At 42.3% G+C, this 25683-nt stretch overlaps 1 long non-coding RNA gene across 4 annotated transcripts in view; it reads left to right on the top strand.

Moving 5' to 3' along the window:
* The window catches only part of LOC309524188, a 71368-nt gene that overhangs the window by 30543 nt on the left and 15142 nt on the right, over positions 1-25683 (top strand). For 2 of the 4 annotated variants that reach the window (XR_014215837.1, XR_014215839.1), the window contains 3 exons: positions 7751-7867; positions 9867-10007; positions 19562-19722. This is a non-coding gene — a long non-coding RNA (uncharacterized lncRNA). Of the gene's footprint in view, positions 1-2412; positions 3248-3895; positions 4008-5518; positions 5619-6013; positions 6160-7750; positions 7868-9866; positions 10008-19561; positions 19723-25683 lie in introns of those variants that run through there. The other 2 variants (XR_014215840.1, XR_014215838.1) reach the window with 2 other exon arrangements.

Here is a 25683-nt window from a genome sequence, read left to right as displayed (position 1 = left end):
ATGTAGGCTGACACTATGAAGTGCAAAATCCCATTTCTGCCTCTATCTGCTTTAATCTGCAGCTTTCCTTTTATTTTGGCATTGGAGTAAACAATAATTAGTGTGTGTCAATGTGTATATGTATGTAAATAGATGGGAGTGTGTGGACAGAAGGAGGAGATGTATGTGGATGGATGGGGATGTGTGTGTATGAAGGGATTTGTGTGGTTAGATGGGGTGGATGTCTGTGTTGGGATGAGGGGATGGTGTCTACAGATGGATGCATGGATGGATGCGACTGTATATATGTATGGACTGGAGGATGTGTAGTTGGTTTGGGAGATGCGTGTACTGGGATGAGGGCATGGTGTGTTTTGGATGAGGGGATGGTGGCATGTCTGTGTTCATGGATTAGTGGTGTGTGTGTGTGTGTGTGTGGACTGGGGGGGTTGTCTCTGAGTGTGCATTTGTGATGTGTATGCATGCATATGCTATGTGCTTATGGATGGGGAATGTGTGAGTTGTGGTGAGGGCTTGGTGTGTGTATATGGACGGGGTGGTTTTGTGTGTGTGCATAAATGGGGGATATGTGTTTATGTATATAGATGGGGGGGCTGTGTGTGTCTTATGTATGAGATGAATGGGGTGGTGGCTTATGGTTTCCTGACCATGGGGAAGGATGGGTGTGTGCTTGAGAGTGCATGGACTGGGCTGGGATGTAAACACACAATCCCTGCTTCTGCCAACCTAGCAGTTCGAAAGCACGTCAAAGTGCAAGTAGATAAATAGGTACAGCTCCGGCGGGAAGGTAAACAGCATTTGCATGTGCTGCTCTGGTTCGCCAGAAATGGCTTTGTCATGCTGGCCACATGACCTGGAAGCTGTTTGTGGACAAACGCCAGCTCTCTCGGCCTATAGAGTAAGATGAGGGCGCAACCCCAGAGTCGTCCGCAACTGGACCTAACGGTCAGGGGTACCTTTACCTTTACTTTACCCAAGAAATGAATGAGAACAGCAAGAGGCAGTGGCACTTCATAGTGTCAGCCCTCCATGGCAATTCCCGTGGCATCACGATCAACCCAAAACGGGAGCAGCTGACTATATATAATCATAGTTAAGCAGGAATGACATTAACTAGAGTGTTTACTTTTCTTGCTCTTCTGCCCACAAGATGGTGCTCCACTGTTGGGCTTCTTGCCATCTGTAGTACCAGTTGCAATGGGCATCAGCCAGCCCTGACTGTTTGCTTCAGGGAACAGATACTGCTTTGCAAGCTGGCATTTTCTGCCTGGATGTTTTTCTGTCTCCAGTGAATACACACACTCACTCTGTCATCACGTGGCAAGACTGAAAAAAGGTGAACCTTGTGTCTTTCTACTTAGAGAAGTAGAGGTGGTGGTACTAATTTCTTGTAACAATATGGAATCCACCTACATTTGAGTAAAATAGCAAGTGTCTGAGAGTAACAAATAATGTATCACTTCCCTTGTTTCTTTGGAAAAGCCTATGTGCTCATTGACCTTTGACAACTGCTAAAAATCTTACCACAGTAAGGCTAATGCAGAGCCCTTCTTATTTCCTTTTATACATTCAAATTGGAGCTGTTTCATTAAATAACCATTTGTTCTCTCTCTCGCTTAAATGAATTTACATTACTTGGGGATTGCAAAGACAGCCTTTAACAATGAGAGCTGAAACTCATTTGATTTAAGCAGGCATGGATTTTATGTTGAAAGTTTGATGGGCTTTTGGTTTTGCAGGATGACTTCATTAAATGGATCGTAACTATATATTTTAAATGCACTTCTTTACTAGTCTCCTTCTCTTACGTTGTACGGACATAAGGCATGATGGGCTATTTTCACTGGGTGCCCTAAGTTCACTAGAAAATAATTTGAGCAGTGTGATGGGTCTTGATGTGTTGTTCCCTCATTCAAGCCTTTATATGTGTGTAAACACACACATACACACAACATTTTACTAATAGAGTCTAATTAAGACTGCAGTCCTAACTCTGCTTACCTGGGAGTAAGCCCTACTGAATTCAATCGGATCTGCTTCTGAGTAGACATGATTTGGGTTTGGTTTGGTTGTGCTGTTACTCATCTTTAAAAGAAAGTGAGATTGTTATTATTCCAATTGAATATATGTATAGATATATATATGGGTTATTGTTTATAATGGCAGAGATACATTTATTCTGGGATGATATATTGAGGTCTATAATAAATGTCAATATCAATTGCTATTATATTTCAGTGGATGCTGGTCCACTAGGGCAAGCAGGGTGGTAACCAACCAACCTCAGTATGCCTTTAGCCAGCCATCACTTGTCTGTCTTTTTATTTACTACCAGTCGGGTGAGGGTGGTAATGGTGGTGCTAGCTGTCAGCTTTCTCTGTCTTAGTCTCAATGTTGCCGTTATAGAATGTAGCAGCAAGTAGGCTGGGGTCAAATCTTTGGGGAATTAAATATCTGAATCCCTGTGGACCCTTGTGGAAAAGAAGTGGCTGTGTGCCTGGATTCAAAACATGGGCCTTGCATGCAGAGTATTAAACTCACAAAAGTTGAGCAGTAGTATAGCACTAGGAATATAGGTTGTTAGACCTCTTTGTCCCCTTTAGCTGCATTTAGCCCTTTTGCAAGGAACAGAACACACACTGCTAAGTAAGTTAAAAACACTTTACTTACAGCTATGTAGGTCTGATACATGTGTTGTTCCATGCAGCTGCAAGGAGAAACACAGGCAGGACACTCTTGGGTAGAAAGTACAGAATAAAGTTCCAAACATGCTGTATGCTTGGGAGGAAGTTTAAACATGTCGTTCTTGTTACATGATGCTGAGGGAGAGATGAAGAGGAAAGGTTTCAATTATTCTCCAGTTGAGAAGGAGCATGACCTGAGTCTATCTAGCAATACAACTCTGTGGTCTTTAACCCCTTCGTGCACTAACTAGCAGTCACGCATAGTTATGTTTGACTGTAATCTGCCACAAAAACCTGTTGGCTCTGCCTGTCATTGGCTCTGCATCAACTCCTGTTGGGCTATCAGCCTTCTGTCCTACTAGTCTCAGTGGCCACCAACCACTCCTGAACATAGATTCCCAGATCATTACTCATTCTTTTCCTCTCTCCAAAGCACACCTTTCTCCCTCAACCTTTCAGTTTTAGAAGAAGCTAATATATTCATTTGATCCATTGGTATGAAGAAGAGAAGCTGATCCATAGGGAGCCCCGAAGGGAAAGTGGCTGCAAAAAATCACTGCAGAGTAAGCAATGCTTTATTTCCAATCAGTGCATGCCCAATAGGTTCCTGCTAAAATAATGTGACTCGTTGTGTCACAAATGTTCCAGGTTATTCTTTCCTCCTGCTTTTGTTGTACTACAGTGCAAGAATGCCCCTCCAGCTGGCAATAACGAGATAATACTGAGAAAGCACCACAGAACAGTTAATAAAGTGAAATGATATCTGGATGGTCTAGTATGAATCCACCACTAATGCACCATTATTGTGTCAATGGCATGTTGCAGAAAATACCCACAAAAAGCAAAGAGTAAAGTAAACAAGTACCAGTGCTGAGGGACACATACACTGAAGGTGAATGAATAAGATCCTAGGAGCTCTTTGTTAAGCCTTATACTGTACTATGAGAACATTCACACTATTTACAGCCAGGAGAAGCCAGTTTGTTCAACTAGCAGCAACAGTTGCAGTAAAATGATCAACAGTATTGGAATAGTTTGCAATCGGAAATAACTTCCTCCTCCAGGGTGGAACTGTTATAACAATATAGGTGTTACTTTTAGAAAAATGTTTTGGCTAGCCAGCATGGATTTCAACTGCTGTCAATCAGTGGCTTAAACAGTCTGGATGGCAAAACTTAATTGAAATATTTTCTCTTGGGTCTCATACCAAGTGTCTGGATGTGAGACTTGCCAAGGTCTTTAAAAAGAAGAGGTAGACAGATGGTACTCATGCCTTGATGGACAACGGCAGAAAGCCAAGTTTTCAGCTTCCAAAATAGCAAGGTATTTCTTGAAAAGCTGTTATATTCCATTTCTTGATATTCTTTTTTGCATGAACTTTCAGTTTTAAGTACACACACACACACACACACACACCACACACACACAAATGTACAACCAGTATGGAGTACTGTCACCTTCTTCTACTACTTACAGAAGCATGGAGTAGACAACCAGTGGTCTGTGAGGTTTGTTCAGGTGGCCAGTAGCATGTCTATGTTAAATATTCATATTGATTGGAATTGCATTTTTATCGCTTCTTTTATTTCTTATATTGAATTGCAATTCAAATTCTAGGAAATGCAAATTGGAATAGAATAAAAGGCAATGTAAGGATAAAAGAAGCAAAAGGAACACAATTAAAAATCATATAGCACCTAGCACATTACAATTGCTACCACAGCCAAAAAAATCAAGTAGTTTGCCAAGACCCTCATCAGTGGTCTGTAGTATATGCAATATAAGACACAATAGAAACAATACTAAATCATTGAAATGATTGGCTGAGTTTATACAATTAAACAGTTGCATAAGCTTGTCTATATAAAAAGATATTCAAGACACTCCTGAAAATCAAAAGCCTGCTGAATCTCTGCTGGAAGTACATTCCACAGCAGAGGTCCAGTGATACCAAATGCCTGAGGAGGTACTATGTGGTTGAGTATTGTGGCTGAGTAGCTGATTTGAACCCTCCACTCCAAGTCTGGTTGGCTAAACACACACACACACACACACACACAGAGAGAGAGAGAGAGAGAGAGAGAGAGAGAGAGAGAGAGACTTTCAAGACTGGCTGTCAGACTGGTCTCACACATTGCAAATCTTATTGAAAGATAACATTTGGAGAAGAACGGGAAGCATTTTCCATCTGTACCACTGATGGTCAAAAATATCCACTCTGCTCTCATTTCATGGAACTTTATGCTACACACGGCACAACACATCTCAGAAAGATGTAGGCTTCCTGGGCCGCCAAGGGGAGGGGTGCGAGAAATAAAATTTCACAACTTCTGCAAGAGTTCTAAAACAGACGAATCATAATTAAAGCGGGAATTATGGCATTGCTCTGCCTGCCCACCCCCTGCCAAACACTCAATCCCAAATGATTGCTTGTTATACTTTAAATAAATAAATAAACCCAGACAAACCAACCAACTACTGGGACTTAAGTATTCATGTTAGTAGCAAATAAAATAGCACAAAAATCTTGGCAGAATTACCCTTTGACAACAGAGAAATTTTCCATCCCAGCTGGTCATTAGGCCTTTCCAACTGTCAGTGTCTCCTGCAATCTGCTTTAATAGCTGCATATAATTAGCTTTGTACAGATCACAGGCTTTGGGGGGTAATATTCAATCCAAATATCAAAATCCAAAGAAAGATAACTCAAAGGGACATATGTTTGAGGCAGGCTCCTCAGTGCTGTCTTTACTCCTAAAGACTGTAGCTGTGTTGATTTATGCATATTAGCTTTGAATCCTGATAAGGAAATCTATCAATTACTTTCCTTACAGGAGTTCTGGAAAGAAATATAGGATGCTGGCATAAAAAAGCAACATGTCATCTGGATACATAGATATCTTTGGGGGATATAATCCAATAATGATTTCAGAGGTGAACCTGATTTCATTAATCTCAAGGTAGAGTTTTGGGGGGGATTGGGGAGTGCGGCAGACTTGTAGAAGAGAGTAGTTCTGTTTGGGATTCCCAATTGGGATTAAAAAGTTTCAGTGTTTTCATCTGAACCTGATGGGTATTCACAGACCAATTATAATTGCTTCACCATGTTGAACTTGGGTGTCCATTGCAATAGCTAGAAGAGGCATTGACTAGAAGACGCAGCCAAAATGGTGCCCCTTCCCACTACCCTTGACCATTGGCTAGGCTGCTGGGACTGGTGTGAGCCCAATGACATCTGGGAGGCACTACGTTTGCTGTCCGTGAGCCGCACTGTAAATATTTTATTAAAATAAATACAAACTTTGTCTGACGGGATTGGGTCTTTTCAGAAACACAGTGGTTGTGGAATGCATTGTTTAGGGAATGCTGTCATTGTGCAAAGTAGATGAAAAGTAGAAGGGACTCAGGAGTCCACTGCATATTCCTCTGGCATTTCAGAGACCAAGCACGTGGTTCTAACCATGTCTGCTCAGAGGTAAGTTCCATCTAATTCAAAGGGCTTACTTACTGAGAGCCAGTGTGGTGTAGTGGTTAAGAGCGGTGGACTCGTAATCTGGTGAACCGGGTTCGCTTCCCCACTCCTCCATATGCAGCTGCTGGGTGATCTTGGGCTAGTCACACTTCTCTGAAGTCTCTCAGCCCCACTCACCTCACAGGGTGTTTGTTGTGGAGAAGGAAGGGAAAAGGAGAATGTTAGCCGCTTTGAGACTCCTTCGGGTAGTGATAAAGCGGGATATCAAATCCAAACTCTTCTTCTTCTTCCCAGGTAAGTGGGATCATGATTACAGCCTAAAATAGGGACATGCTTGTAACATTTCAGTTCTCATACTAGGAATCCAAGCCCAAGAATTCTGCTGCCATCAGAATAGGCTCTAGTCTGCCTTCAGTTGCCTCCTTTAGTCACCAGTATTCAACCAATTTGAGTCTGCAGAGGTGTAGTGTGTGTGTGGGGGGGGGGAGGGGAGAACAGTGGGGAAGTGCAGTTCATAATTTTTTCCAGAGCAGGAGTGATAACAGCCATCTGAAGGAGCACCAGGGCAATTTATGGGTATTACTTGCTTTGGCAAGTGAATGAAGTGATAATGAAGCTTTTATGTTTGCTTATGACAGATTTGCATAGAAGCCACAGAATGGGGGGGAGGGAATCAAGTAGAGGCCATATACTTCTTTCCTTTGATTGGGTTCCTACTTCACACTCATAAAGCTGAAAGGTTGCAATTTTTCTATATGAAGATATTTTGCTAAAGCTCACCATTGCTTACAAGTTTCACAGAGTTTATGACCATGTAGCTATTTGGAGAACTGCAGTCATGTTCAACCTAGTCAAGTGGGGCATGGTGATGGGTTTTCCTCCAGTGCTGTCATGATGTACACCTGCACTTCAACATTACCACTGCACCATTGAGAGCCAGGAAAGTGTTCATTCTTTAGGTTCAAGCAGAAAACAAAGGGTTGTATCCAGCTGTATTCTACTCTGAATAGACCCATTGAAATTAATGGACCTAAATTAATCAAGTCGTCAGCTTCAATAGGATTACTGTGGGATATAACCCATAATAGTGTGAGAATTGCATTGGTTGCCTATATGCTACTGGGCTTAATTCAGTGTGCCTATGTTAGCTTACAAAGCCCTAAATAACATGTGACCCAAATACCTATAGGTGTGTCTCTCCCTATATCAGCCTGTTCAGGTCTGATTCTTGAGGCATTCCCTGGTCTGATTCTTAACTCATTCATTGGTGATGTTAGAGAGGGCATCCTCTGTAGTAACACTTTGATTATGGAATTTCCCCCACTCAGATGCGCATACAACATCTTTGCTACTTGGGTTTGATGCTATTTAAATATACATCTTGTTACGTGGGCTTTTTTGGGGGGGGGACAGAGAATGTCTGGTGGTGAAAGATGTAAGATGCCTTAGTCCTTCACCTAGAGGGCCTGGTTGAAGATCCTTGATGCTTTTGAGATTCATAGATTAATGTACTGTACTACTTTCCAAAGCATCCTGGAAACTTCAATTGTTTTCAGCTAGATTTTATTTGTCTTTTCCCCTTCCTTCTATCCAGATGATGCCAACTTTGCCCGATCAACCTTGGCTTGTCCAATTGGCATCCTCACAGAGGCAAATATTGTTTGAAGAGACATGCATATTGACTACGAGACATTTAGAAGGCTGCACTACAGTGAGTAGATTTCTGAAAAATGATGTGTGTCCTTGTATTTTTCTAAATAAGGTACCCCCTAAGTGGTGCAATTTTTAAAGTCTGCAGGATCGCATTGGTGATTCAGGCAATCCTAAAGCACCACAGCTTTTATTTCTATAATAAAAGGATAAAATTAAGGGGGGAATTATTTGCCTTCATCATGTTAATCTGTCTAAAACCTTCAAATGAATTAATCACAAAGTATTCTGCCAGCAAGGCTGGTTCTGCAATATTGTTTTGTGCTTTGTAAAAGTCTTAACATTTTAATCTGCAACTATAGATATAAAAATAAATGTAATTGTACCATATAAATCCACATCATAAAAATGATAGAGATATTAAAAAGTGATGGCTAATTAAAAGTAAAAAAGTTGGGTGAAATGGAGTTCCAGAAAGTGCTAGGATTTCAATATAAGAGTAGCTTAATCCTTGGGTCTTCTTGGAAGCTTCTCTCTCTCTCTCTCTCTCTCTCTCTCTCTCTCTCTCTCTCTGTGTGTGTGTCTATATCTATCTATCTATCTATCTATCTATCTATCTATCTATCTATCATCTATCTATCATCTATCATCTATCTATCATCCATCTATCATCTATCTATCATCTATCTATCTATCTATCATCTATCTATCATCTATCATCTATCATCTATCTATCTACCATCTATCTATCTATCTATCTATCTATCTATCTATCTATCTATCTATCATCTATCTATCTATCTATCTATCATCTATCATCTATCATCTATCATCTATCTATTTATCTTCTATCGCAAAACCCTTGAAGATAATCCAGAAAGCTAGTGTATACTTCTTTGCAAACATACCTTTATGGCTAATTTGTGAGCACCTTTGGGACTATATCTTTGAAACATACCAATAATACTAGTTAAGGATCTAAAGAAAGTGGGTATATCATATAGTAAAAAGGTAAAGGGACCCCTGACCATTAGGTCCAGTTGTGAGCGACTCTGGGGTTGTGGCGCTCATCTTGCTTTATTGGCCGAGGGAGCCGGTGTACATGTGGCCAGCATGACTAAGTCGCTTCTGGCGAACCAGAGCAGCACCCGGAAATGCCGTTTACCTTCCCGCCAGAGTGGTACCTATTTATCTACTTGCACTTTGATGTGCTTTCGAACTGCTATGTTGGCAGAAGGGGTATATCATATATCTCATTCAAAAAAAACTGGAAGCATTGGATATCCTCAGAATATATGGTGAAAGTCTGCCCCCAATGAACTAAACTTTTATCAGTCTCTATTAACTGAGCTGGCTCTCAGGCAGCAGATGCCAGGGGGTTGGAGGGGGGCAGTGACAGCAGTCTTTCCAGCCCTGCCCCCGCCTGCTCTCCACCCTGGTGCCGGAGCATGAAGCTCCGCCACTGGGCTGAAGTAAAATCGAACTGCCAGTCATGTCTAGACATTCCACCATTTATATACCCAGTTGATCCCTGTGCTCTGCAGGTGAGGGTGACCTGCAGAAACCATGGACACAGCTATACAGCTGCAAATAAAAAAATTTAAGTGTGTTTTTGGTGCAATATACAATGTGGCACTAGACTGAGATGGTGAGCCTATATGGAAAATTCAATTTATTTTTAAAAACGCTTAAAAAAAAAAAAGAATTTTCAGAACGGTTTTTATATGTGTGTAGATTCCACCCATCTTATCAGGAACCCCATTTCACATGGTACAGGAATGGTGACACCTACCCTTTGGAATACATACGCTTCAGGTTACAGACTCCGCTAACCCAGAAATAGTGCTTCAGGTTAAGAACTTTGCTTCAGGATGAGAACAGAAATGGTGCTCCGGTGGCGCGGCAGCAGCAGGTGGCCCCATTAGTGGTGCTTCAGTTTAAGAACAGTTTCAGGTTAAGAACGGACCTCGAGAATGAATTAAGTACTTAACCCGAGGTACCACTGTAGCTCTTCATAATCAAAGCAAACTTCACCTTATTTTCTTTTGCTTGCTTTTCAGCTGAAGGTTCAGGTTAAACACCCAACCTAGCAATGAACGTTAATGGCCAGCGATTTTTCAGATACATTACTGCGAGGCGTACTCAGTATCTGTATGGATAGAAGCCGAGAGAAAAGGCAGGAGAGGGAACAGATGTAAATGGTGAGCTCATTTTCTCCTGCAGGTGTATTGATTTCTTACATCTCCTCTGATAGATAGTATGACTAAGCAGAAAACTACTTTCAGAAGCATCTTTTCAACAGGAATTGGGAGGGTGGCAGGAGTGGAGAGGAATGATGAATGCTGCTTCGTTAGAGGAAGCCAAAACGCAATCCTTCTTCATGAGGGATTTATCATTTCCCACCTTGTTCTGCAGTCATCTTAATAAACATTTGATAAATGCCCATTTAGTGGTAACAGAAACATCATGCTCAGAATCCCAGTTCATGGGTCATCTTTCAAAACAGCATCTCTTTCCAGGCCTGCTTAATGCGTTTAGGTTTCAAAACAAGCTCTGGGAGAAAACTGTGTGTGTGTGTGTGCGTGCATATCTGTGTCTGTAGGTTGGTAGTAGTGTCATTTTATCATGAGTGACAGAGGATTTGTGGCAAAATGGAGCATGATATGTTAATAAGTGTATATCTATGTCAGTGCCAGACTGCTTATGTGAAAACTGCAGTGGAAGAATTGGTCTCAGTGGAAATGCATGTTGTTAAAAGTAATGGGTATTCTGGATAAATGTAAAACTATCCTCAAAAGGGGCTTCTGTGGTATTAAATGAAGACATTAGCGAACACTGGGCGGTCAAAGGGATGATAGGAAAGATGTCTCTACAAATATTTCTAACAATTGATTTAATGTACCGGTCTTGATTTGCTAGTTTATGGAGGCTTAGAGGAGAAAGAGAGAGAGAGAGAGAGAGATACCTATTACTGGGCCTTTTTCTTAATGCATTCCTCCTATTGCACCAACATCCTCCTAAAAGCCACGAGGGAAAATAATAAGATAGCTTCCTTTCCCTTCATTTCAACACAACACGATCAGGAACTCTCTGCAGGGATAAATCTTGAATTATTATTGTTTTTTAAAGTCTTTATGGAATATACAGATGGTGCAAAACAATGAATAATTCCGTTGCACGTAACGTTATAAATTAGGTTGCAAACCATTTTGAGAGCTGAAGAGTTGTCTAGCTGACTTAAGGAGCCACATTCTCCCTTCTCCTTTGAATAGCTGAACCTGATGGCATATTGAATTCTATATTTGGAATGTCATATTAAATAATACCTTCCTTCCTTCCTTCCTTCCTTCCTTCCTTCCTTCCTTCCTTCCTTCCTTCCTTCCTTTTTTGAAAAAAGCATAACTATGAAAAAACATGTCTAACAGCCCAATCCTATACATGCCTACTCAGACATAAGTCCTATTGACTTCAGTTAACTTACTCCTAGGCCAGTGGGCATAGAATTGCAACTGGAAGTCCCACAGGGCTTCATTCAATAGTGCTTTGGAACCTTGCCCTGTTTACTATTTCAATATTATTTAAATCATACCCCCCCCCCAAATCAATACATTGATTTCTGCTCGGATTAAGAGCATTGCATGTTTGTCTTTTCTCTTTTTATCTTTGTATAAACTAGTCACTTGTGACATTATAGCTGTATTTCAAAGTTTATGAAGCCATTTGATAGCATTGTGAGCTTTATTTAGCTTTTGCTGTCTGGCAGAATCAATTTTGGCCATCTTAAAGCATCAGTGTCATAATACAGCAAGGAAGATTCTTGATGGACCGAGGGCAGCACAAAAACAACAACCAGAACACAGATTTGCACGGTTCTCAGTGTTTGAGCTACTTCTTTATCTATGGGGATTTGAGTGGCTTTTAAAAAGTTAAACAATGATATTCTAATATGCCATCCTGTTTGACCTGAATCATCCTGGTATTAAAAATCTTGAGGAAGTTAAAATAACTGTTTCCTCTTTGGGTCTTGTAGCTCATTCCTAAGCATGCTTTCTTGAGAATACAGCTATGAATAGGCAGGACATCTATCATGTGTTTGTCTCTTTTGTACTTTACATTTGAGGGGTGAGGGGAGGACTAATCCAGATTGAAACCATGGAGTATGAGTAGCTTTTTAAAAAAACCCTTCCTCTGTGCAATTATTCCCAATTAAATATCCCCCCCGAAGTTTCCATTTACCTTCACTCCTGAAAGTGCTATTTGTTGAAATGACATTTTGTGTATGTTTAGGGCAGAAACAGTGTGGAGGAATGCTATCTCTGTCTCCATGGTCCTGATTCATATCTTTTTCCCCTTGTTTATGGCTGCTTTTTCTTTTAAAGGCCTGAGATGATAGATGATAGATGATAGATAGATAGATAGATAGATAGATAGATAGATAGATAGATAGAGATATATCCAATGCTAATCATAGTCAGAATAGAGAATAGATTCCCTTAAATTAAATTAACATAAATGTAAGCCCATCCAATTCAATGGGTTGTATCCAGCTAAGTTTTTCATAAAGTTGACCAACTGATAAAAATGAACCTAAGTTAGTTGTGTCTATTAACTTCAATGGGTGGACTCTGAGTCAATGGATGTCTACTCTGAGGAGGACATAGTGTGATTTAACCCATTTTCAAAACACATTGTCCATTCTGAGCCTAAATTCCACAAAAATCAACATTTTATTATTATTCATTTTTACTTTGCATATGTATAAATACAGCCGGAAGCTATGGGAACATGCTTCCAATTTTAATGAAGTTAGGAATAGAAAGTATGGGCTTAGAAAAAAGCCTGTGCTCATCTTTCCTCCTACCCAAAACATGTAGTCAGAGCAACTTGTACATAAGAGATTTTTATTCAGTCAAATGGTACAGCCTCAGCAGCAGACAGAGTGCTGAATCATGATTCAGGAATTGAGGAGCAGGGCAGGGAGCTCAGAACTGAACAGAAGCAACAAAGATATCCTAACAATTTTTCTCTTTCCCTCCTACCAAGCTTTAAAAAACGAAATGTGACATGCTTACTCATGAGACTCTCCCAGTTTGCAGGAATGCTGAGCTTGCATGCTTTGTTGGGTTGAGTGGGTCTGCTATCTGCAAAGGTAGCACCTACTGATCGGTCATGGCCACCTCCTATTTAACCTCTCCCATCAGCTGATCAAAGCCTCCACTGACTCCTTCCTCCACAAAAGGGTTGGAGGGGAGACCCGGCATCCCTGTTTCCTCTTCCAAACCATCTGAAGTTAGGACAGAAAGGGGAGATTCCCCTCTCCAACTCAGGTTCCTTCAGTTCAGCCCCCCTCTGGTTCTTCCTCCTTCTCCATCTGGACCTGCCAATCCAAGTCCAATTCCAACAGCACTGCAAGGCTTAAAGTAAAGGTAAAGGTACCCCTGCCCGAACGGGCCAGTCTTGACAGACTCTGGGGTTTGTGCGCCCATCTCACATCTATTGGCCGGGGGCCAGCGCTGTCCGGGGACACTTCCGGGTCACGTGGCCAGCGTGACAACGCTGCTCTGGCGAGCCAGAGCCGCACACGGAACGCCGTTTACCTTCCCGCTGGTAAGCGGTACCTATTTATCTACTTGCCCCCGGGGGTGCTTTCGAACTGCTAGGTGGGCAGGCGCTGGGACCGAGCAGCGGGAGCGCACCCCGCCGCGGGGATTCGAACCGCCGACCTTTCGATCGGCAAGCCCTAGGCGTTGAGGCTTTAGCCCACAGCGCCACCCGCGTCCCCACTGCAAGGCTTATCACAGTGCTATTCTTGCTGAGGAGTTTGCGTCTGGCTAGAAACATTTGGACTTGGAGCATTGTATCTAGCATTTAGTAGCACTTATTCAAGAGCAAAAGTGTTTACAACCCTTTCCCCCCTAGCTTATTGTTATGTGCTCCCAAATTCCTCAAGTGGTGAAAATTGAGCACACTGCTTTATGGAAGTGAATTGTGGACAACTTACACCCACCAGGAATGATGCCTCAATGCCTTCCATATGCTCTGTGTCAGGAGGCTTTTGGGCATCACATGGCAAGACAAAGTTTCAAAAAAAGATGTGCTCTTCCAAGCCCACATTCTCAGCATGTTTGCACTCCTGTCTCAGCGACAACTATGCTGGCTTGGTCATGTACACAGAATGGAAGACGGCAGGATCCCCACGAGCTGGCTTGAGGCACCAGGCCTGTTTGCGCTACAAAGATCTCTGCAAATGTGACGTGAAGGCTGGCAACATTAACCCCCGCCATGTGGAATCCCTTGCAGATGACTGCAGTGCCTGGGGACAGACAATCAGTATCCACAGCTGTGACCAGAGGAGGAATGCCCTCTGGAAGGAGCGCAGAGAGAAAAAATGCAATGCTAACAGCAAAACCAGATGCCTAACTGCCTCTGCTGCAACAAAGCCTCTCTCTCCCATATTGGTCTCTATAGCCACAGCATGCTCTGCAACTCTCCAATGGTGTGACTTTACCCCAATGGCACACTCTCCCATTTTCTCTCGAGACAGATAGATGCCAAAAACATGTGAGAATGGCAAGTTACCACATCAGAGAAAATGCTAGTTATTAAAATGCTCTCTGATGTGGTGGTACATAGAATGATAATGTAAAATTCTGAGTATCAAAGGGAAAGTCATGTTACCTGGCCTTATGATTCTGCTTCCATTACCTGTCCTTCTACTTCTATACTGAATTTCATACACGGCTGCCTAATATAGCCTCATTACCTGTAATCACAGGCTACAAAGCAGACTTGGTATTGTTTGAAGGAATCTGAATGTAGCAGATTTTCTTGTTTGCTGACTTACTTTGACTCTCTGTCTCCATTTCCTTTCAACTATTTTTGGCAGTTGGCACCTGAAGATAATTGTTAGGTATGCATATGATAGTCTTGGTTAGCAATGGGATTCATCACAAGCTCACAAGGAAATGCCAGTCTTTGATCACCCCATTTGGAAAAGTGACAGATTGACATGCAGATATATTTTTTTTTGACCGAAATAGATTCATAGCAGTTAACCCCCTCAACATGGCGAGGGATATCATGTGGTTTCTTAAGACTAGGACTTATTCCACAGCTTGTACATTTTCAGGGGGGTTCCTCAGCCGCGCATCTTCATATAGCTGCTGTAAAGCAGTGTTGCCATATTCTTGGCCCCGGTGAGGCCATTTTAGGCAAACCATGCCCACCTGTCAATCACCTGACATTCTAGGAGGCAGAGATCTGTTATCTCAAATCTCAGTGCTAAAATAAGAGACAGTTCTCTTTGATCTTAGTGCTAAGCACCACAGCACTAAGATCAGAGATAAACTTAGGGTCAGATTATGGTTCCATGGTCCAAGTAGTTAGGAGGATGAAATTCTTAATAAAGCAAGAAAGATCACATGCAGTAAGAGTCTATGAGACAGCACTAGGACTGAAAAAGATAAGCAGGCTATGCCCTTCTCAACTCAGCAAGGATGTGTGGCCTGCTTGTAGACAGGATAAAAGCAAGTTGTTTGTTTTTAAGCATAAATAAGGAAAACAGATGCAAGAAGAATAACAGAGTATGTTTTCCGTGAAGGATTTGAGTGTAGGGAGCTATCCAGAATGCTGTGGTGCTGAAATCAGACTGCATCTTGCCAACGTGTTTGCAGACCACATTGCATAAAACCAGTAGTTGTGTGGTGGAGAACAATACTTAACTTTTGTGGGGAAGGGGGAAGAAAGCACTCTAAAGCTATGCTGAGAATGAAGAGTACAATTCTGTGTACATTTACACAGAAGTAAATCTCACTGTGGGCCTTAAAGGTCAAGGTCAAGGGACCTCTTACCGTTAAGTCCAGTCGCGGATGACTCTGGGGTTGCAGCGCTCATCTCGCTTTACTGGCCAAGGGAGCCAGTGTACAGCTTCTGGGTCATGTGGCGAATCAGAGCAGCGCACGGAAACGCCGTTTACCTTCCCGCCGGAGTGGTACCTACTTGCACTTTGACGTGCTTTTGAACTGCTAGGTTGGCAGGAGCAGAGACCGAGCAACAGGAGCTAATGGGGATTTGAACAGCCAACCTTCTGATCAGCACTCCCTAGTAAATATGTTTAGGACTGTGACCTGAATTAATATAGCCTTATACACAATATTATGATTTAATTCAGTCCTCAGCATTAGCCATATAAACTTCAATATCTTGTTGTCAGCAGTGTATAAAATAATAATATATACTCCAATCAGGTTTATCCATTCCACTCATAAATCATAGAGAACTTGGTTGTGTAATGGAAATGTAAGATTGAATTGTAACCTTGATCTTCAATCAGGAAGCATGCTTTAATATTGATTGCAAGAGAGTTATCAAGTTAGGGAAATGATTTGTGGAGGAGCAGCACAAGGAGAACACCGTGCTCTCCCTCATTGGTTACTTACATATATCTCCCTTCTAAAGAGCAGAATTGTACATATTTTACTCAAAATGCTTGAAAGAATAATAATAAAAAAGATTCTCAGTGGTAACAGGAACATATTTTATTACTATATGCTATAAAGTTGGGGTTTCAGCTGAGAATGGGTTTAACTGAGTTGTTCCTGGATCTGATAATATCATCTGCTGTTGCCACATCACATAAGATATCTAGGGAATTGTGGGCTGGTGTTATTTTTTTTTGTTTTTTGTTAGTTTCACCTTGAAATTTTTTGGCAGCTACGAGATACTGGAGGGAAAGGTGATTTCTACAGCAAGCGAATTGACATGGATTTTTTTTTTTTTTGGCAGGCCACTGAAATATCAATATTGCAGAGCATATCTCAGTGTGAGAATGTCTTTCACATGATTATTCTTGGGGCAAAAATCATGGAACCTATTTGCCCCCTCTGCCACCACTGCTGACAGAACTAAAGGGAGGAAAATAGAGGGGTAATTCTTCTCCTTTGCAATTCTTCCCTGCCTGTTAGGTTGTTACTCTTAAAACAGGTCTGCTCCCACAGTCTTAAGCCAGAAACTTTGTTTCTATATACATTTCTCTGTATTAGTGCTGAATCTGCCCCATTCCTGCCACATGGTTCATTATTAGAGAATCCATGGAGCTGTTTTGTGGGTTTACAGGCAGGACCAGATTTAGGTCTGATGAGGCCCTAAGCTACTGAAGGTAATGGGGTCCTTTATATGTCCAGCTGTCCTTTGTCAACAACAAATTGTTGCTTTTTGTGTGTTGAATATATGCTATATGGTAATTTATGGACCTAATAGGTATCTAAAGCCATTTGCACATAACAAAATATGTGATACTTTAGGGAGCAGGCGAGCAGGCCAGGCCCATTACTTACATCATAGGCGCCTACGCAACACAAAACACTGTTGCTGTATGTAGGCTTTATTTTATTTATTTTTTATCTTATATTTTGGAAATGTACGTCCAGTTTTCCCCCCTTTAAATTTTTTTGGGAGCCCCCAAGGGAGTGGGGTTAACCCTAACCCTAACCCTAACCCTAAGCTATAGCTTGTTTAGCTTATACATAAATCCGGCACTGTTTACAGAGCAGACTCAGATAGCTATCTTGCAGGGAGCCCGGTAAGATAAGGTGCTGCTTCAGCACTGGGTGGGTCCTGTTTTTTTCTTTTGAACTCGTGGCTTCCTTGAGCAGCTAAACACTTATTTTTAATATATATTTTATTCAGGATTTTCTTGTTTTACATAAGTGTAGTGCCTCGTATTCCCCCCCCCCATGTAACATTTTTACAAATCCGTTTCATTTGTTGAGGCATTAGGGGGAGAAGAAAAGAAAAAAGAAAAAAGAGAGGGGGTGGAGGGAGGGAGGATGGATGGGGTGGGGTCGGGTGGCGGTGTTTCTATTATGTTTAATGTATGTAGAGTTTGGTGTCAGCGTTGCTTGTGTTGTTCACTTGTGTTCCTTTGGTGGTGAGAGAGGTTGGGGTTGGCCTAGGGTGTAATTGTTTGCTTGCGATTGGCTGTGGTGATCTTTGTTTTCATGTGTGGGTGAGGTGGATGGGTGTTTTGGATCAGGTTAGTCATATTGATTTGTATGCTGTTGGTGGATTATTGTCACTGTCCTGTTGGGCTGTGTATGTGATAAAGGGGAGCCATACCGGGGTGAAGGCGTCTTCTTCTGTTTGTCCCCGTGTCAGTTTCAGTTTGTTAGTTAATTTTTCTAGTAGGGCTGTTTCCCATACTATTTGGTACCATTGGTCCATGCTTACTCCTGACAGGTCTCTCCAGTGTCTGGTTATGGTGTTTCTGGCTGCTGAAAGTAGGTGGGTTATGAGTTCTTTGTGGTGTAAATGGGCATTGTTGTCTTGGAAGATGTTTAGTAGGGCCAATTCTGGGGTGATGTCTATTACTTGCATAGTTATTTTACATATTTCTTGTATGGCTGTTGTCCAGAATAGTTGGATTTTGGGACACTCCCACCACATGTGGAGGTATGTGCCTGTGGAGGTGCACCCTCTCCAGCATTTTGGTGAGGGAGGTTCCTGGGTGTATTAGCGCTGGTTTCCTTGGTGTTAGGTACCACCTGTAGGTGAGTTTCAGTGTGAGTTCTTTTCTTTTCGTTGATATGGATTTAAAGGGGGGGTTAGACCACATTCTGGTCCATTGAGTGGGGTTAATCTCATAGCCTATGTCATTCTCCCATTGTTTTTTGATTGTGTCTAGGGGATTTGCGGGATTTTGGAGTAGTATTTTGTATATTGCAGATACTGTCCCTTTACCGTTTCCCTTTGTTGTTAGGAGGAGGTTTTCGAAGGTTGTCAGGGGCCTAGTTGCTGCTGATTTTACTGTTGGGTTGTTTAAGAGGGCATGTAGTTGGTGTTGTGTTAACCAGGGCATTTGGGTGTCTTCTAGTTTGTCTTGTATTTCTTGTGTTGACAGCAGCTAAACACTTGAAGTGGTGGTCTTGAGAGGGTAATGTGTGTCCACTTATGCTCCTTGTGCCCCATATGTACCAAGGCTACCTATATAGTCCATCTCTTCTTCCAAGGTTTTGTTTAATTCAGGACTGGTACTACCAGGAAGATGGTGGGACACAACAGAAATATGCCAGCATCTGGAGGCAACTGACATTGGCCTGGGAACCACACTGTAACCACACAGTCAGGTTCCTTCAGACACTGGCAATGATGTTGCTGTGTAATGTGTGGCTTTGCTTGTAATATATGAACCAGACTTGAGATGCTGAGCCGTTTTCATAATAAATGAAATAAAAATAATAAATAAAATTTCCTAATAATAAAATGGAGTGTAAAATAAATAAATATATTAGCTATAACCTGTTTATTTTAGGATTTAAATGAGTAAAACAAGCTACAACCCCCACCCTCTAAAAAGTGGTTACAGACACTTTTTACCTGTGTGAAATAATTGGATGTAATTGGTTCTTTTAACACATTTTCTTTTAACATTTTTAATCTTACTTAATTTTTCATTCTCCTCATGTGCAATAAAATTTCATTTTTCAAACACCTTCTTAAAAGAGAGAGAAAATGTCTACCTTCCATTTTTTCTTCCCTAATTATGTTTTTTTCTTCTGAAACAGGGCCAACATGGAAGAAAAAAACCCTATATGCCTATTTTTAGCAAAATACACAGGATCCATGATTATTATTAATTTAGAATAATCTAACACCCTCTGGTTCTGCTTTTTACTTTACTCTTTCACCTCCCTTTTGTGAGTTTAACAGGTCCTGTGTAATAGAGAGCTAAGCTAATCTATTTTGTTTGTTTGTACAGGTTTTTAGTTTTTTAATGGAATAAATACGTGATGGGGAACCTGTGGCCCTTCAGATATTGTTCGACTCTGAACTCCCATCAGTCACAGCCTGGCCAATAGTCAGGGATAATGAAAGTTGTATTCTCGCAACAGTTCAAAGGTTCCTTACTCCTGGAATAAAGTGAGTTTGCCAGTTTTAGAATCATTTTTCATTGTCTTATTTGAAGATTAAAGGTAAAGGTAAAGGGACCCCTGACCATTAGGTCCAGTCGTGACCGACTCTGGGGTTGCAGCACTCATCTCACTTTATTGGCCGAGGGAGCCAGCGTATAGCTTCCAGATCATGTGGCCAGCATGACTAAGCCGCTTCTGGCAAACCAGCGCAGCGCACAGAAACGCTGTTTACCTTCCTGCCAGAGTGGTACCTATTTATCTACTTGCACTTTGACGTGCTTTCAAACTGCTAGGTTGGCAGGAGCAGGGACCGAGCAATGGGAGCTCACCCTGTTGCGGGGATTTGAGCCGCCGACCTTCTGATCGGCAAGTCCTAGGCTCTGTGGTTTAACCCACAGTGCCACTCGCATCCCTATTTGAAGATTAAAGGTAAAGGTAAAGGTACCCCTGCCCGAACGGGCTAGTCTTGACAGACTCTGGGGTTTGTGCGCCCATCTCACTCAAGAGGCCGGGGGCCAGCGCTGTCCGGAGACACTTCCGGGTCACGTGGCCAGCGTGACAAAGCTGCATCTGGCGAGCCAGCGCAGCACACGGAACGCCGTTTACCTTCCCGCTGGTAAGCGGTACCTATTTATCTACTTGCACCCGGAGGTGCTTTCGAACTGCTAGGTTGGCAGGTGCTGGGACCGAGCAGCGGGAGCGCACCCCGCCGCGGGGATTCGAACCGCCGACCTTTCGATCGGCAAGCCCTAGGCGCTGAGGCTTTTACCCACAGCGCCACCCGCGTCCCATTTGAAGATTATCTGTGTCTTATTTGAAGATGCACTATATTCTGTGGGGCTTTCTCCCCATTAGGTTACATGTAGATCAAGCTGCACCCTAAGATAGAGTGGCTTTCCTATTACTTTGGGGGGATGCGAAACCTGTGGCTGTCCAGATGTTGTTAGAATTCGCCTCCCATCAACCCCAGAGAGCATAACCAATGGCAAGAGATAATGGGAGTTGTAGTCCAAAGATGTCTGGAGGGCCACAGGTCCCCCACCCCTGTATTGATATGGCAGAACAGAGCCAGAGTTTTAGAGCATGATATCAGGAGTGAAAAGTATGCTGAAGAGATTAAAGAACAATATAAAGAATTCTAAGCAGCTTGAGTATTTAAAAAGCTCCTTGCATGTGGAATTTAGCAAATTATGCTGCTGAGGATTGAGAAAGATTTAGATGGGAATTAGAGCTGTTTATGATAACAAGCCAAGCAAATGATAAGCCAGATGTACAGAAAATAACAATATTGCCAAGCGGTGCTGGGGAAGAAATCATCTATATTTTGTTTTTAAGAAATAAATCAGTTATGTAGTGAAGCTTGCAGCACTTGAAGGAAGATGTAATGAAACCGTAATAGAAGGGAGGGTGGGAAAAGGGGGCAAAGAATGTATCACATTCCTAGGGACAATCAAGCATAAGATTATCCATCTTTGTTCTTTTAGGCAAGTGTGCTGTAGAAAAGCACATGAAATATTTGTACCCAGCCAATCTAAATCATGAGACGAAAAACTGAAAGCTGCAATTTGATCTATTTTGTCCTGTTGCTGTCTGGTCTGTTCTTATCCTGCTGAGGACAGCCTAGGGCAATGCAAGTTGGGTGCTACAAAAGCAAGGAGAGCTCCTAGTGAGCAACATGCTGTACTCCCTTATGGGAGAACTAGTGTCTCTTAAAGAGCCAGCTCTCTGGTCTGAATATTGTATCGCTCCTGTGCTCCATGGCTTCTTACCTGGTGTGCTCTCTGCACAACTGAAGTGATAAGGTAGCATGTAAGGCACTTGATTCATTGGGCCAAGGAGAAGATGCTCAAGATGCCATATCTATAGGCTTTGGGGTATGACATATCATTATCACATGCGTCATCAATTTATTACAATCAGCATACAAGAAATACTATGATATCAGCAGACTCATGTCTACCAGGTTGAGTGGCCCCCTGATTGGCAGCCTTAGGGTGAGACCCAGGAACTCATTCCTTAGCTGTCAACACCGTAGCCTTGCATTCAATGCTGGAGTCATGACAGATCCATGTGAAATGAGAAAATGCCCATGTTCTCTCCTAGATTCTAGACCATGCAACTGTCATCCCACTTTCCAGTTTCTGATGCAAGTTTCTGATTTCTTCATTCAGTTATGGTGATTCAGCTAGCTCTCCTACAAGACCTAGATTCCTTTCAGCATACAGAATCTCTGTTTCACCTGCCCAGCTAGTTGTGCAAATGTAAGAGAGGGAGGCAGCCAGCCAACTGCTTTGCTCTGAGAGAGGGGACCAGGCAGAAGGTGGAAGAGTGTAGCTTTCCTTCTCTTATGAAGAAAACACACCTGAGGTAGTGGCGTGCTCAAAGCCAATCTGAATGAATAGCGTATTCTACTGTTATCCACTGGCAGGGAAAAGAAGCTGTTTTAAGAACACTAAGCCCCTTCCCCAACCCCCAGATACCATATTGAACAAGTATTTTGGCTTCTGAGATGACGCATTGAACCCATCACCTACCTGTATGCCTTTATTTAAACTTCATTTAAAGCAAACTGAAATATGGTGCTCTTGGGTAACTGAATTATGTGCTTAAGGTCACATTTTATGCAGTTTCTTACCTGCCACAGATTCAAGTTATAAATACAGTCCTGAAAAATCTACCTCCTATTTTTGAAACTAACTTTTTACCCCATCCTTAGGTATATACCCCTCTTCCATTTTCTTCCATCTTCATGGCAACCCTATGAAGCAGGTTAATCTGATGGTGACCTCCCCAAGGTCATCCAGTGAACTTCATGGGTGAGTGGGGCCCGCCTTCTGGAGCTAGTCCAGAGAGCTAGCATATCTATGATACTGACTAAGCTTGGAACTGTCCAAGCAGTTCAGCAATGGAACCAGTTACTGTGTGTGTTCACTCTCCCACAACAGAGGTTTTCAAGTAGAGGCTGGACAGCCATCTGTTGTGGGATGCTGTAGCTCTGAATTACTGGCATCAAGCAGATGGGCTTCTGGACCCTTGCCAACCCTATCTTTCTGTGACTCTGCATGTAGAAGCATTATGGCTCTTCGCAGAATATGGCTGTGACAACATACGGGAGTTGATGGCAATCTCGGCAGAAGTTTTATTGGCATGTGCACTCCCCCAAGTCTATAGGAATTGCTAGTGTTTTCTAGTGAGAAAATGTTGGATATCGGGTGGAGAAACTCAGCTTGAACTCCCAGCTCAGCTGGTACAACGTGGCTTCTTGACTGGACAGCTCCCTTCCTCCTACAGCAGAACTTCCCAAGGAGCTGCCCCTTACAGTGCTGGACAGCTCCCCAGACTGACTTGTTAACAAAGAGGAACTTGAGCCACACCACTCAGGGTTGGCAGAAACAGGATACTTGTCCAAAGGCCCCTGGAATCTGAGTGCTAGCTTTGCTTATAAAAAACGAGGGGTGAGATTTATGGAGCTTGCAGGCAGCTGGATATCAGCTTGTGTGTCAGCTGGACACATTTTTATCACTCCAGTGTCTATACAGTTGATGGCTGTAGTCAGATAACAATGGAAAAGTAATAGCCTGGCAGGCAGGCAGGCAGCCTAAGCAAGTTATGTCTATCTAATGGGGACAGATTGTCCTTGGTGAAAGAATTTCTAAACCATTGGATCCAAAACAATGACTTTCATTAGTGGAGAAAGCCAGCCAGATCTGTCACAAAGCAGTTTGTGTGTGTGTGTGTGCACGTGCGTGCGCGCATGCATGCATGCAAGACCACACACACACATCAGCATTTTCCCAAGTGCAGAGCAACCAGAATTGGAAGATGGCTTGTTGACTCAGCATATTAATTTACCACAGCCCATTGCCAAAAGACTGGAAATCTGAAGGCAGATGATTTTCAACTTTAGGAGAGGAAAGAAAAATTCCACTGCCAGTTGTAGGCTTTAAAGGGCTGTATCTAATTTATCACCCTCTAAAAGCTGCAATAACTCCTCAAGGAGGTAGTTAGGGTGGGTAGAGGGAAATCCTTACAGCAATTTAAAAATAAAACAAGACGCCCAGAGAGAAGAGCCTCTTTACTTGCAGGATCCAGAAGAGTTTCAGCAGACCTGACCAGGAATGCTTTAGGCATAAGCATTATTCTTGTAGGACAAATGGTCAAGCTAACTACAGGTCATGACCTTGGGAGGATGTCGGGCAGGGATCCAGAATTCTTGCCACGCTCTGGCCAAAAATGGGAGCTACAAGATATCAAGCTTGGCCTCTCCACAAAAAATCTCTTGAGCATCAATTGGCCAGAGCAGATTATGTGACAAGGCACAGACATATATACAAGCCATTGGCCCATCTATGGTCTGCTCTGGCTTGCAGCAACAATCCAGGGGAATTTTCTAGCTCTACCAGAGATATTTTAAACTATATGTACTGGCTAGTGAATCTGGCTTCCTATACAGTCAAAGTACATACTCAGCTGCTGAACTACAGCCCACCCACCTTTAAAAGCTTCTTGACAAGGTGTATCCTCTGTCCTAAATGATCAAGAAGGGAAGTTAGCTTGTTCCTTACATATTTGTCTGCCTCACTCATTGAGAGTCATGCCCACAGACTGAACGGTGGGTTGTATCTCAAAGCAGGGGGTGACCTATTCCTAACCTTTGATTCTTTTAAGGGGGAAAAAAATTCTGAAGTTACTATATTTTTTAAAAAGCTTTTATGGTTAAGGTAGGTCTCCATTTCTGAGAACTGCATGATCACAAGAACATAAGAAAAGTCTGCTGGACCAGGCCAGGCTGGATGTAATCCATCATCCTATTCACTCTGTTGCCAACCAAATGCCCACTGGAATTCTGAAAGCAGGACCTTGGTGTAATAGCTCTTTCCCCACTTGGTATTCCCAGCAAGGGTTATTCAGAGGCATACTTCTTCCAACCATAAAACATAGTCATTGTAGCTAGTAGGCATAGTTAACCTGTGGCGGTTGTTCTTGGTCCCCTTTTCAGTGGTGGCCCTATACCTCTATAATATTCTCCCTTGGAATAGCCATATATGTCTGTCCCTTAGAAGATTGAAAAAAAAAAAGACTTTTATATTCTGGTTTACATTTGGGTAGCTTTATGGTTATTGCTGTTTCCTCTTAAGAACTTAAGTTTTATCTAGTTACTGTTTTCATGTTGTTAATTGCTTCTACTGTTATTTCAAATCTCGGCATTTTAATGTTGCATTTTATTAGTTATTTGTAACCCACTTTGGGATGGTGTATAACCTAAAAGGTATGTTAGAAATCCATTGTGTTAGTGGTGGCGGCAGTGATAAATCATCACAATCATAATCAAAAGCTGATAATGCAATCTACACTGCATGAAACATTTGCTTTGCTAGGCTTACCAGATGCCTTGCAGAGGCTTGTGCAAAACTCTCAGTGAGCTTGATAAACTCTTCCCTAGATATTCTGTTTCCTTAAGTCTCAACTTGGTGCCCTACAGATGTTTTGGGCTGTGATACCCATCATCACTGGGCATTGGGTATTCTGACTGAGGCTGATGGGAGTTGGAATCATAGAATAATAAAGTTGGAAGGGTCAGCTAGTCCAACTCCCTGAAATGCAGGAATCTCTTAACATACAGTCCCCCATACAATTTGAAACCATACCGGACCCTGCTTAGCTTTGCAAATATGCTAGTAGTTTTATTGCTGCAATTAACCCTAATCCTTGCTGTTGTCCAAAATGACTGCAGGGTTGAGGAAGGCTGCTTTAAGCTATCCAATATTCCCCTAGTAGTTGCTCCTCTCCACTTCAAGCCTATCTGGCTCTTCTGGCTGACCTATGACTTGTGTTGCTGGAATACAACGCCCATCATTTATTTTATTTGAATTATTTATATGCCACTTTTCATTCAGAGAATAGTAAGGCAGTCAGTCTAGCCAGCTATGCCGTACGCCGCATGAACAAGTCTGCCCACACGAAGCAA

Source organism: Podarcis vaucheri (genome assembly GCF_965113315.1).
Source record: "Podarcis vaucheri genome assembly, chromosome: Z".
NCBI classification, from domain to species: Eukaryota; Metazoa; Chordata; class Lepidosauria; order Squamata; family Lacertidae; genus Podarcis; species Podarcis vaucheri.
Note: the sequence above shows the minus strand (reverse complement) of the source record. Positions and strands in the feature narration are given on the sequence as shown.